Source organism: Rhinopithecus roxellana, chromosome 9, assembly GCF_007565055.1.
Source record: "Rhinopithecus roxellana isolate Shanxi Qingling chromosome 9, ASM756505v1, whole genome shotgun sequence".
Taxonomy (NCBI): Eukaryota; Metazoa; Chordata; class Mammalia; order Primates; family Cercopithecidae; genus Rhinopithecus; species Rhinopithecus roxellana.
The window spans coordinates 143697197-143709351 of record NC_044557.1 but is presented as its reverse complement, the minus strand read 5'-3'; the positions used below and the strand labels follow the sequence as shown (position 1 = coordinate 143709351).

The 12155-nt window shown below is 41.4% G+C and overlaps 1 protein-coding gene across 9 annotated transcripts in view; it reads left to right on the top strand.

The window, feature by feature from the left end:
• Positions 1 to 12155, top strand: part of CSGALNACT1 (chondroitin sulfate N-acetylgalactosaminyltransferase 1) — a 364179-nt gene that overhangs the window by 158757 nt on the left and 193267 nt on the right. For 7 of the 9 annotated variants that reach the window (XM_030937623.1, XM_030937624.1, XM_010363491.2 and 4 more), the window contains exon 2: positions 1681 to 1775. The gene's annotated coding sequence lies outside the window, so the exon portion shown is untranslated. Of the gene's footprint in view, positions 1 to 782; positions 1380 to 1503; positions 1555 to 1680; positions 1776 to 12155 lie in introns of those variants that run through there. The other 2 variants (XM_010363490.2, XM_030937622.1) reach the window with 2 other exon arrangements.

Sequence of the window (12155 nt, the reverse complement as noted above, 5' to 3'; positions counted from 1 at the left end):
GATTCGGGTCCAAGTGATTATTCCACTTAGGCATCGCTGCCTTGCTGCCAGCTACAATTTGGTTTAGACACAGATTGATTGGCCAGGCAGAGGCGGAAGTGGGTGGTGAGAGCCGCGCAGGTACCGCAGTAGAGGCACCGAGGTGGGGCCGAGAGCTGGCCCCGGGCAGTCGGCAACCCTCTCCAACACTAAACCCATGGTGAACTGGGGTGAGAGTGTGTGGGTACGAAATAGACTCTAAACCTCTATAGTGATACACTTCACACTTCTACTGACTTTGTTCCTGTCAATGAGTCAGAGAAAACCTTCAGAGAGGCATTTGGAGGCCATCCCCATGGAGAAAGTGGGGGCCAGCTGTCTGTAGACCTGAGACTTAGCAATTTTCATTTGGAGCTTTCTGGGCCTGTTTTTCTTTTCTTTTCTTTCTTTTTTTTTTTTCTTTTTTTTAAATTCCTGCATGTGAAATGGGAGCAATTCTGTGTGTGTGTGTGTATACACACATTAATAGCAAATATATGTATATTTGTGTATATGAAGATATTTGTATATGTCTCTATATATATAATAGCAAATATATGTAGAGATGTATATTTGCTCTTACTTGAATTATAAAGACAGATGGGATAAAAATCCTGACAACTCAGGAAGGAGGACTGTGCCTTGGTTAACTGAATAAAACGTTATTGACATGAATTTAACCGGAAGGGCTTCGTCCCTTTCCAGAGTATTTTCCCCTTGCCCTTCATTCCAGAGTATTTTGCTCGCACCTCGTTCCCATTCTGCTTTTGTCTAGTTGACACGTCGATTTCCTCCAATAATATTCCTAAAAGGCAAGGACGGCTGGGGCCCGTTGTCACGCCCTGCAAGTCGCGATCTGCAGACAGGGGCAGGGCTGGTCCGGGGTTTCACGCCCCCCAGGGAGCAGGGCACCCGGTGGGACTCGCGCCCACCCTCTCCTCGGGTGTCGTGCTCCCTGGGAAGCGCCTGCCTTTCTACCCGGGGAGCGGGAGGCTCCAGGCGCGGCCCGGGCGCCGTGGACAGATGCGCTCGGTCCTCACCAGCGGCGCTGCGCAGCAAACCCTGCGGTGCCTCGGGAAGGCGGGCGTTCCTCCCCGCTCCCACCCTTTCCCAGCGTGTGCAACTCGTTTCTTCCCTGGGGAAAAGAGGAGGATTTTCTATTTTTTAACATTTCATTTCATGAGACCATTTTTTTTTGAGTGGTGGCGCTGAACACAGTCTTTGCAGAGGGGGGCAGCACTTTCCCTCCTGACCCCAACCTGGAAACCCCAGCGTGACTTCAGCGCTGTCAGAGCATTGGAAGCAGAGCTGCGAGTTAGGAAGCGGCTCGCTGGCAGCTGGGCACGTTTCTTTCTTGCGAGGTTGGCTTTTTTAATTTGCTCTTTTTCAGGTGAAAATGTTCAGCTTCATTGTTAGACGCCTTTAGACATGGTTATCACTATTTAAAGCCTTGATTCTTTTTTTTTTTTTTTTTTTGACAAATAGTTTGCATTTTATTCATTGAAACACAGAACAAATACCATCCTGCTTTTTGGGGTAATACTTTCAGATGAATTGTATTTTATATACTAAGTGATTTAAAATTTTCCCATTTTGTAATATCACATACATTTAAGACATGGAAATTTACAAGGGTTGCCTTCTGTTTTTATTTTATTTTAGGTGGCTTCCTATTTTAAGGAGACACGCCAAGGTAATTTGGACCTAGAGGAGGAATGATGTAGCTACCTCCTAACCTTCCCTTCTTAAACCCCCAGGTAAGTGAATGTTTTTTCACTCAAGAAACAAACCTTTGCATGGTCTGCTTTGTGTTCAATATTCTGGATATGTTTGAAATGTATGAAATTTCATTTTACTTTCAATAGTTTGTTGAGTAACAAGTTATTACTTCAAGATAATAATACTTCTTCCAAAGTAATACAATTACTTGACTCCATTGAATCCTTTTCATTCACTTTTTAAAGGCTGTAACATCTACATCTACATCTAACTTTGCCAACTTTTTAAGAATTTATCTCTTCTCAGAGTGGCAAGTGACTTAAACCAATCGTAGAGCTGGAAGAGCTACATCTTTTTGAAAAAGTTCACTTACGTAGGAATGTTTGTTCTCCCACTGGAAATTGGGACAGAATATTGAGCTTTTTAAAATAGTCACCCTATCATCAAACAGGTACTCTAATTTTGACTTTGCTGCAATATAATTATTTAAATACCATGATTTTGGAAATTGAAGAATGAGCTTTCTTTCTGACTTACGATGTCTTAGAGGGACACTGTCTAGAACTCTTTGAGAATAGTACCCTTATGGATTGTCAGCTTGGTTTTCGTCTGGGGACAAATGCAAATCTCTGGAATGTTGTTTTGGTTCTGCTCTTGTAACCAGTAATTTTGAGTTTCTATGCAATAAGATATTTTATTACATCTGACAAGACTAAACTTAAAAAATACAAAATAAAACAAGTACTTCAAAATATCATTAATGTTGACATGCAATGGTATGAAACAGGAAGCTGTATATATGCTTCCTAGCTTCAGCAGAGGAGTCTTTTTTTTTTTCTAGAACTGATTCAATAGGCATAAAAATGAAAATAGGTAAGCTGCACTCGGCATATACATATCTTCAGAAAGCCCCCTTCACTTTTCTTCTTCATTTAACAAACGTCTATAGAGGTTTGTTTGATGGTTTTGCTTTTTTTTTTTTTTAACTTTTATCACACTATTAAGATAAAATAGTGGAAGTCAAAGTAGTTAATGATTTGGTTTTGCATCAGTGAACTGCCGTGTACTTAAGTGAGGGTGTGTGTGGAGTTTCATAAAGGACTGTATTTCAGTTACTAACAATAGAAAAAATAAAACACAACCTTGGCTGAAAGTTAATAACACAAACAAAAATAACTGAAGGAGAAGTCCTCCCAAATCCTTTTCTAAGTAGAAAGTCAAGTGGTTAAGAGACTTAAGTAATTCAGGGTCAACTTGAAGGGCGTATGGCACTGTCTTAATCTTGGGCCTTGTGATGTTTAATATTTTTGAGAATTACTTGGATGATGTAAAAGAGAACAATGTCATTACAACACCATGGAGACCATAATAAGTAAGACCTTGAGATAATACCAGAAAACAGTCACAGTAAACTACAAAATAGAGAAGGAGGCCGGGTGCGGTGGCTCACTCCTATAATCCTAGCACTTTGAGAGACCAAAGCGGGCAGATCACCAGGTCAGGAGTTCGAGACCACCCTGCAATATGGTGAAACCCCATCTCTAGTATAAATACAAAAATTAGCCAGGCATGGTGGTGCATACCTGTAATTCCAGCTACTAGGGAGGCTGAGGCAGAAGAATTGCTTGAACCGGGGAGGTAGAAGTTGCAGTGAGCCAAGATCACACCACTGCACTCCAGCCTAGGCAAGAGCAAACTCTGTCTCAAAAACAAACAAACAAACAAACAAACAACAAACAAATAAATAAATAAATAAATAAATGGTGAGCAGCAATTGACCAAGAAGCAACCATGGTAGAACAAGCTCTATGAAGGACATGTTTAACATACAAGGCTATCCCTATTGCAAAACTTATGGCCTAGTGCTACTAAATGTTTGAATGGAACAATTAACTCCCCTTGCTGGGATCCTGTGATCGCCAAGCATGCCCTGGTATGGGGTAGGTCTATCTGCCCAAAGAGAAAGGAAACAACACATTTGCTGTCTTCTCAATGTGCACATTGGTTTCTTTCAAGTCTGGTGACGTTCTGCTGCTGAAGGATGTTCAAGCCCTGAACCTATAAAAGTCAGGAGCAGTTCGAGGAAAACAAGGGCTTCCCAGGCCAGGGCATCTCAGCTCCCTGGCAACACCCCTGGTCTCTGTACTGGGATTCAACAGCATTGTGACTACCACACAATCCAGCCTATGCTGGACAGCCCTGCCCATCTGCTCCCCAAGTGTTCCCTGTCCTGCTACTCAGGTAGCTTTAACTTTAGAGCGGAAACATCCTGTAACTTAGCATTTGCCCAAGTAGACCTTAATCAGCTTTGGACTACTCTTTCTCTCTTTATTTCTTTTCTTTCTTTTCTTTCTTTCTCTCTTTCTTCCTCTCTTTCTTCCTTCCCTCCTCCCCTCCTTCCTTCCTTGCTTCTCTTTCTTTCTTTCTTTCCTTCCTCTCCTCGACCTCCCAAAGTGCTAGGATTACAGGTGTGAGCCACCACACCTGGCCTCTGGTCACCATTTTTACGGCTACCTCGTATCTTGTCACTGCTCACTGATATATTTCCTGCCTCTCCCTACCACGAAATGCAACTTCATTTCCACATCCTTAATTCCTTTCCTCCTATCAAGGAAAAGATGTGCTGTGGGCTCTCTGTGCTCCCCCTCGCTTGACGCTAGCTCTCCTTGCTCCGCCTCCCCGACCTGTGCTCTTGGCTCCACCTGTTCCTGTCTCCCACCTCTGGCCCTTCTCCAGCTCACTCCTCTCCAGCTGTCACTCCTTGAACCTGTGTTGGTCTCCACAGTCTTTCTACCTAGCATACTTTCTTCTCATCACTGACCAGGGAGCTTCAAACCTCACCTCAATGGTAATTCCTATGGTGAAATGTTCCTGTATAGACAACTCTAGCCTGAGGAACAGTGCCTGGCTCTTATGAGGCACCAAACAGAAGAATGAATGAGCGAGTGAATGAAGGCGAAAGTGAATAAAGGGATGTCTCCTATCTGAAGATGCCTCCACTTACTCCTCTAGCATGACCCACATTCTACTTGTGGGCACGTGTCATTGCATTGTCATCATTGTTTGCACAGTGGTCTCCTGAACTCACCCCTGAGCAGGGCGCAGAACTTTCCTTTCCCATTTTGGTGATCCAGCTCCTCCTGGAGCATGTGGGGGCTAAAAACTGTTTGTAGACACATAACCTTATAGGCCCTTTGCAGTTCCGCTAGTCTGTGAAGCATGACTGGCAAATAACATAAAACAGTAGCTGATGCAATCGTTTTTTGGAAGGAAGCAGATGTTATAAGTAAATAATAATATAAAACTATAATGTACTAACTGGGCAAGTTGCTCCTATTTGAAAAGCCAGAGAAAAGTAACAGTTTGTATTTTATAACGTGGCCTTCTTCTGGATGTCTAAAAAAGTTTTAGACTTTTAAAATATTTTCACTGAGTGGAATGAGGAGTGCCATAAAGTGTGTGAGCTTTTAATCACTGTCACCTTTCACTGCTTCAATTTTAATTTATACGCCTAGGCCACCATTGGTTTTTTGCAGACGAGGCTACTCCAGGAGGTTCATACTGGCACAGGAGTAGGTATCCGGTGATTTATGCCTTCCAGCAGGTTTTCGTTTCTTCTTGTTGATCGATCCTTAATCAGATCTTGTTGCTTCTCTTTCCCATTCTCTTTTGAGCTCTGCGATTGGGATTCCTTTTTCATTGAGTTGGGTTCTACCTCCAAGCCTGAGCTTCACCTTCTCTCCTCCATGTCTTATTCTGCTGTCCCATATCTGCAGTGCCTTCCCCCTCCTCTTGACCCTCCAGACTCTTGCTCCTTGCCCAAGGCTCAGCTTGGGAGGCAGGCAAGGGGGGAACCTTTGCTGAGCCCCAGCCTGGGATGGGGCTGGGCCATTGAGCGCCTCTCTCTATTGCCTTATTTTCCCTACTGTTTATAATTATTTACTGGTTAGGTGTTTATCCTTTGGCCATCTGCCCTCAAAGTTGGCATGGTCTCTGCATTTTTAGCATCTAGCATATGTATGTACCTACTCATATTCACAAACAAAGGTTTGAAGGAGTTGCTGGTGTCTGAAAACCCTCCTCAGAGGCTAGCAATGTTAGTATCATCATTTGCTGCACACTTGATGGTGTACCAAACTTTCCCTTACTTCCTTTTAACATCTGTATTTTCTCTGCTGCCTTGGAGGCAAGGGATCAGACTCCAGCACTTTGCCGGCTTAGTTAAATTAATTGTTTAAAAATAAGTGAAGGCTGGGTGGTGCGGCTCACACCTGTAATCCGAACACTTTGGGAGGCGAGGTGGAAGGATCACTTGAGCTCAGGAGTTCAAGGCCAGCCTGGGGAACATAGTGAGAAGACCCCATCTGTACAAAAATAAATAAATAAATAAAATTAGCCAGGCATGGTGGCTCGTGTCTGTAGTCCCAGCTACTTGGAGAGGCGGGAGGACTGCTTGAGCCCAGGAGGCTGAGTCTGCAGTGAGTTATGATCACATTGCTGCACTCTAGCTTGGGGGACACAGCGAGACCTCCTCCCCCCAAAAAAGTGAAAGAGGGTAGACAGAGGCAGCCCCAACCCAATATCCATTAACAGATGAATGGACATACAAAATGCAATATGTATATCCATACAATGGAATATTTTTCAGCCTCAAAAAGGAAATTCTGACACATACTAAAATATGGATGCAGTTTGAGACATGATGCTTTATGAAATTAGCCAGTCATGAATATGACAAATACTGTGTGATTCCACTAATATGCGGTCCTTAGAGTGGTCACATTCATAGAGACAGAAAATAGAATGAGAGCTGTCAGGGGCTGTGGGAGGCAAGAATGGGCACTTGTTTAATGGGTACAGAGTTACAGTTATGCAAGATGAAAAAGATTTGAAGTTTGGTTGCATAATAGTGAATGAATTTAGCACTAGGAAACTGACTATTTAATGCTACTGGACTGTATACTTAAAAATGGTTAAGATGGTAAATTGCGTTACATGAATTTTACGATTAAAAAGTCAAAGTATCTATTTTTATAAATATCCTTTAAAAGTAAAAATAATTGAAAGGAATTTGGCTTTTTAGACTTCATGGTTTGAGCTTTATTTTTCCTTTGCTTAGATTTTTAAATCACTTTTTATTCCAAAATGTGTTATGTATGAAAAAATGTATTTACAGTGGTAAGATCTTTGGAACTTAATTTTAGACCTTGTTATCTTTCTTTTTTTAAAGTTTTTGCCTATATTTGCAGTTAAAATATGATTCAGAATTACTCACTGTCTCACTTGTTTTTCTTCAGTAAAGAGAATAGGATCTTTTTGCTCATCAGAAATACTTGTATGATACTTAAAAATTACTTTTATGATTAAGGGCAGAAATATTTGTTCTGTCACAAGCAGAGGGCATGACACACTCCAGGGTTTACTCTGATTATTCATAAGAAGCCAACTGCTTTAGGCTTTTTCGTTTTCCCCCTCATCACATTAACAGTCGTTTCTTGTGGAAAATCATGACTCTAAAACTGTGACTATCACACTGGTGTTTGAAAGAACGTAATTTCAGACTGTTCATCTGATGCCTAGGAAGTATCTCTCTTTTCACTCAGTTTCTGACCCACAATGTGATATCTTTCCTGAAGAACTGAAAATGGGGCTGGACACAGTGTCTCACACCTATAATCTCAACACTCTGGGAGGCCAAGGCAGGCAAAGTGTTTGAGCCCAGGAGTCCAAGACCAACCGAGACAACATGACGAAACCCCTGTCTCTATAAAAATATTTTTAAAAATTAGCTGGGTGTGGTGGCACGTGCCTGTAAGTCACAGCTACCTGGGAGGCTAGAGTGGGGGGATCCCTTGAGCCAGAAAGGTTGAGACTGTAGTGAGCTGAGACTGCACCACTGCACTATAGCCTGGGCGACAGAGTGAGACCCTGTCTCAAAAAAAAAAAAAAAAAAAAAACAGGAACTTGAATCACGGCAGCCTAGGAATGTATTAAATGAAAATGAGAAAGGGAGGTAAGAATCTGATGGAGTTGTGTAGAGAAGTCTGGAATAAGAGAGGGAGTGAAAATTAGAATGGAGCATACACAAAGGAAAGAATTATAACCTCTGCAAACAGTTCAATTGTTACTTAAATTTTTGTTTTTGAAACAGGGGTCCTGCCTTGGACTCCCAAAGTGTTAGGATTACAGGTGTGAGCCACCATGCCTGGTTAGATTTTTTTTTTTTTAACATTACAAATATGATCACATAGTCAAGTCCCCCAGAGAAAACAAAATTCATTTCTTCCACTAGGCAAATATCTGATCCAAGCTGATACTTTATTTTTTTTAATCAAAATAATATTTAAGTTCTTAAAATAAATGGTAATTAGAAATATTAATGTTTACCCTTAAATGTTTTAATAAAGAGTTGTGTGTTTTGAACTCACAAACATATATTGAGACTTGTTACTACGTGTTGGACTTTAAATGTGTTTTGTGGTTACCAAGTACCAATTCTTGGATTGGAATCCAGTCTCTGGTGAAAGTCTGTCATCCACAGAGAAATGAGCAAAATAGCGTGTTGTTTTCAAAGAGCTAATATTCACTCTAAAGGGATAACCTTTACTTTGAGGGTCTAGCCTTTTTTTCTTAATGAAATTTAAAATGGGATGGTTAATAAAATTAATGATAGTTAATTTTTAAAATTTTATTAGTAAAATAAATGTTGGTTTTTATTTAGGATCCTTAGGTGCAAGAAACAGAAATCAATGAGGCTCACTTAAGCAGGAGGGGAATCTATTGGAAGAATGTCCCACAGAATTGATGGGGAGCCTGCAGAACCAAAATCTCATGTATGATAAAAACTTGCAGACGGGGCTACTTGTATCATCAAATGTGTTTTCTAACTTTATAACACATGTGACTAGCCAACCTTATGCCAAGCCTGGAGGGTAGGTATATAAAAGTAGTAAAGGTCCTGACAGTAGGAAAAGAGATTAAATTAAAATTAAAGTCTGGGTGTGGTGGCTCACGCCTATAATCCCTGCACTTTGGGAGGCTGAGGTGGGTGGATCACCTGAGGTCAGGAGTTCGAGACCAGCCTGACCGACATGGTGAAACCCCGTCTCTACTAAAAATAAAAAAAATTAGCCAGGTGTGGTGGCGGGTGCCTGTAATCCCAACTACTTGGGAGGCTGAGGCAGGAGAATCGCTTTAACCTGGGAGGTGGAGGTTGCAGTGAGCGGAGAGCACACCATTGCACTCCAGCCTGGGAGACGAGAAAAACTCTGTCTCAAAAAAAAATGAAAGAAAATACCATCACATAATTTATAAAATTTGACTTCTATATATGTATATATAATATATAATGTATATATGTATATGTACATTATATAATATATAATATATGCAACATATAAAATATATGTATATATTATATACATTGTACATATATGATGTGTATATATACATTATATGTGTATATTTTGCATATGTGCATATATACATTAATATGTGTGTGTATACATTATGTACATTATATAATATGTGTATCATGTATACATTATATAATATGTGTATTATATATACATTATACAATGTGCATATATATCATATATACATTATATAATATGCACATATCATATACATTATATATAATATGCATATGTATCATATATACATTATATATGATATGCATATATATTTTGCAGCAAAGTGAAATAAAACTCCTACCTATAGTCTTGGAAATGTTGGAATGAAGTTGGAATGAACACGGTACCTGGGTGTGGAGTAACTAATTGCATGTGGGCAGCTTGAGTTCTTTCTTTGGTAAATGGTCACCTAACTTTTCTTCCTTTGAGGTCCTTGTTGTGTGTTTGAGTCTCAGTGCTATTGTTCATCTAACTGTAATCTGATACCACGTATTTTAAGTCTTATTTTTAGTGTTTAGTGCCAGATTATACATACTATGTGTTCCTTGATTTCTCTCCAACATTTGACACTTTGACCACTGTCCTTGCGACTCTCACTTCCCTTGACTTATTTTTATATTGTGACAATAAGCTCTGGTAGAAAACACCGCTGGCTGTTTCTTCATTATCTCCTTTTCCATGCCTTAAGTATTGATGTTCTCTAGCAGTCCATGTTTTTCTGTTCTTTTCATTCTCTTTCACCTGTGCAGTTTCTTCTGGTCTAAGTGGTGAACTTTTATCCAAACTGCGAATTTCTTTTTTTTTTTTTTTTATTATACTTTAAGTTCTAGGGTACATGTGCATAACGTGCAGGTTTGTTACATATGTATACTTATGCCATGTTGGTGTGCTGCACCCATCAACTTGTCAGCACCCATCAATTCATCATTTATATCATGTATAACTCCCCAATGCATTCCCTCCCTCCTCCCCCCTCCCCCCTCCCCATGATAGGCCCCAGTGCGTGATGTTCCCCTTCCCGAGTCCAATTTGTACCCTCAGCTCAAACCACTTCCCAGAGATGCACACTCCTAACCATCTTCACGGCATATTCCACAAGCACCTTTAATTCATGATGTCCCCAGCTGAGTTCTGATACTCTGTCTCCAAGTCACCATTCCAGTCTTTCTCCTTCCTTCATGAAGCAGCCTAGAGGGAGAGACAGGGAAGGAAGTTAACAGTTTCATGCACAAGGTTGAGAAGGGTCTTGAGACAGATGGGCTCGTGGAGCAGTAAGTGGGCTGTCATCCAGCCTGGAGGGAAGGAATGTAGGAATCAGTCCCAAAAAGTGATGCTTGAGCAGAATTCTTGGAGCATGTGTAGGAATTTTCTGGGCAGACTGAGAGGAGCTGCATAGTGTCCTTTAACCTCAAGGAGCTTTTTCTCTGTACTGAGTGAGTCTTCAGCTCATTTGATTTAAGATGAAAACCACCCTTCCTGATGTTACTGATACCCTGCAAAGAAATCTACAGACTTGCTCAAAATAAATCATTGGGCCGGGTGCGGTGGCTCAAGCCTGTAATCCCAGCACTTTGGGAGGCCGAGGCGGGCGGATCACGAGGTTGGGAGATCGAGAACATCCTGGCTCACACGGCGAAACCCTGTCTCTACTGAAAATACAAAAAAAATTGGCCGGGCGTGGTGTTGGGCGCTTGTAGTCCCAGCTACTTGGGAGGCTGAGACAGGAGAACGGCGTGAACCCGGGAGGCGGAGCTTGCAGTGAGCTGAGATCCAGCCACTGCACTCCAGCCTGGGTGACAGAGCGAGACTCTGTCTCAAAAAAAAAAAAAAAAAAAAAAAGTAGATTAGTGGGATCTGGGGCTTCCCAGCATGCAAAGGGTCAGCTAGAACCTGTGGCCCTAGTGTAGTCTGTGGGCCATCTGCAGCTATCTTCTGGGGCACTTGAGAGCAATTGGGTCCCAGGCTCCACTCCAGCTACAGAACAGAGTCATTTGAGGAGCCTAGTTGTTGTGATGACCCGGGAGGACCGCAAAATGATGCAGACTTCACTTCCATATGGTGAACCTTAGCAGTAAGGTCCCTATATATTTTCATTGAAGTTTGGTATCTTCAGTTCCTTTCACTGTTTCTGCACATTACTTATTGTGGAGTCTTCAGCAGGCTGATGACTGAGAACTTAGGTTTATGTGCTTTGGTACCGTCACACTATTGATTGACAGTGAACTTCCTGTCATGAAGCCCAATGTATTTCTGAAACATATCATACATTCTTTAGCTGTGGTGCAGGCATCCTGTTTAGTTACTGAAGCAGTTAGCTTCTTGTACCCCAAAGTGCTACATATACCTTTACTTACTGAAAATATTTGGAAATAATTCCAGATTACAGATGCTCTTTGACTTAATGATGCTGTTATATCTGGATAAGCTTATTGTAAGTCAAAAATATTATTAGTCAAAAAGCATTTAATACCCTGATAAACCCAATGTGAAGTAGAAAAATTGTAAGTTGAACGATTGTAAGTGGGGCACGGTCTGTATAGGAAAGTTGCAAAAATAAGAATAGTACCAAGAGCTTATGTGTTCTTTACTTAGATTGACCTGTTGTTAACATATTAAATCATTTCCTTTTTTTGTTTTTTCTTTGAGACAGGGTCTGTCTCAAAAGACTGTCTTTGGCCCCCATGCTGGAGTGTAGTGGTGCAGTGATGTGATCTTGACTCACTGCGGCCTCTGCCTCTGAGGCCCATGAGATCCTCCCACCCTAGCCTCCTAAGTAGCTGGGACTGCAGGTGTATACCACTACATCTGCCTAAGTTTTTTCTATCTTTTGTAGAGACTGGGTTTTGCCATGGTGCACAGGCTGGTCTCAAACTCCTGGGCTCAAGTGATCCACTTGCCTCGGAGTCCTGGAATGCCGGGACTACAGGCATGGGCCACTATAACCTGCCCATTTGCTTTTTATCCATGCTATTTGTATCTTTCTTCCCCCTCGTACATATACATACA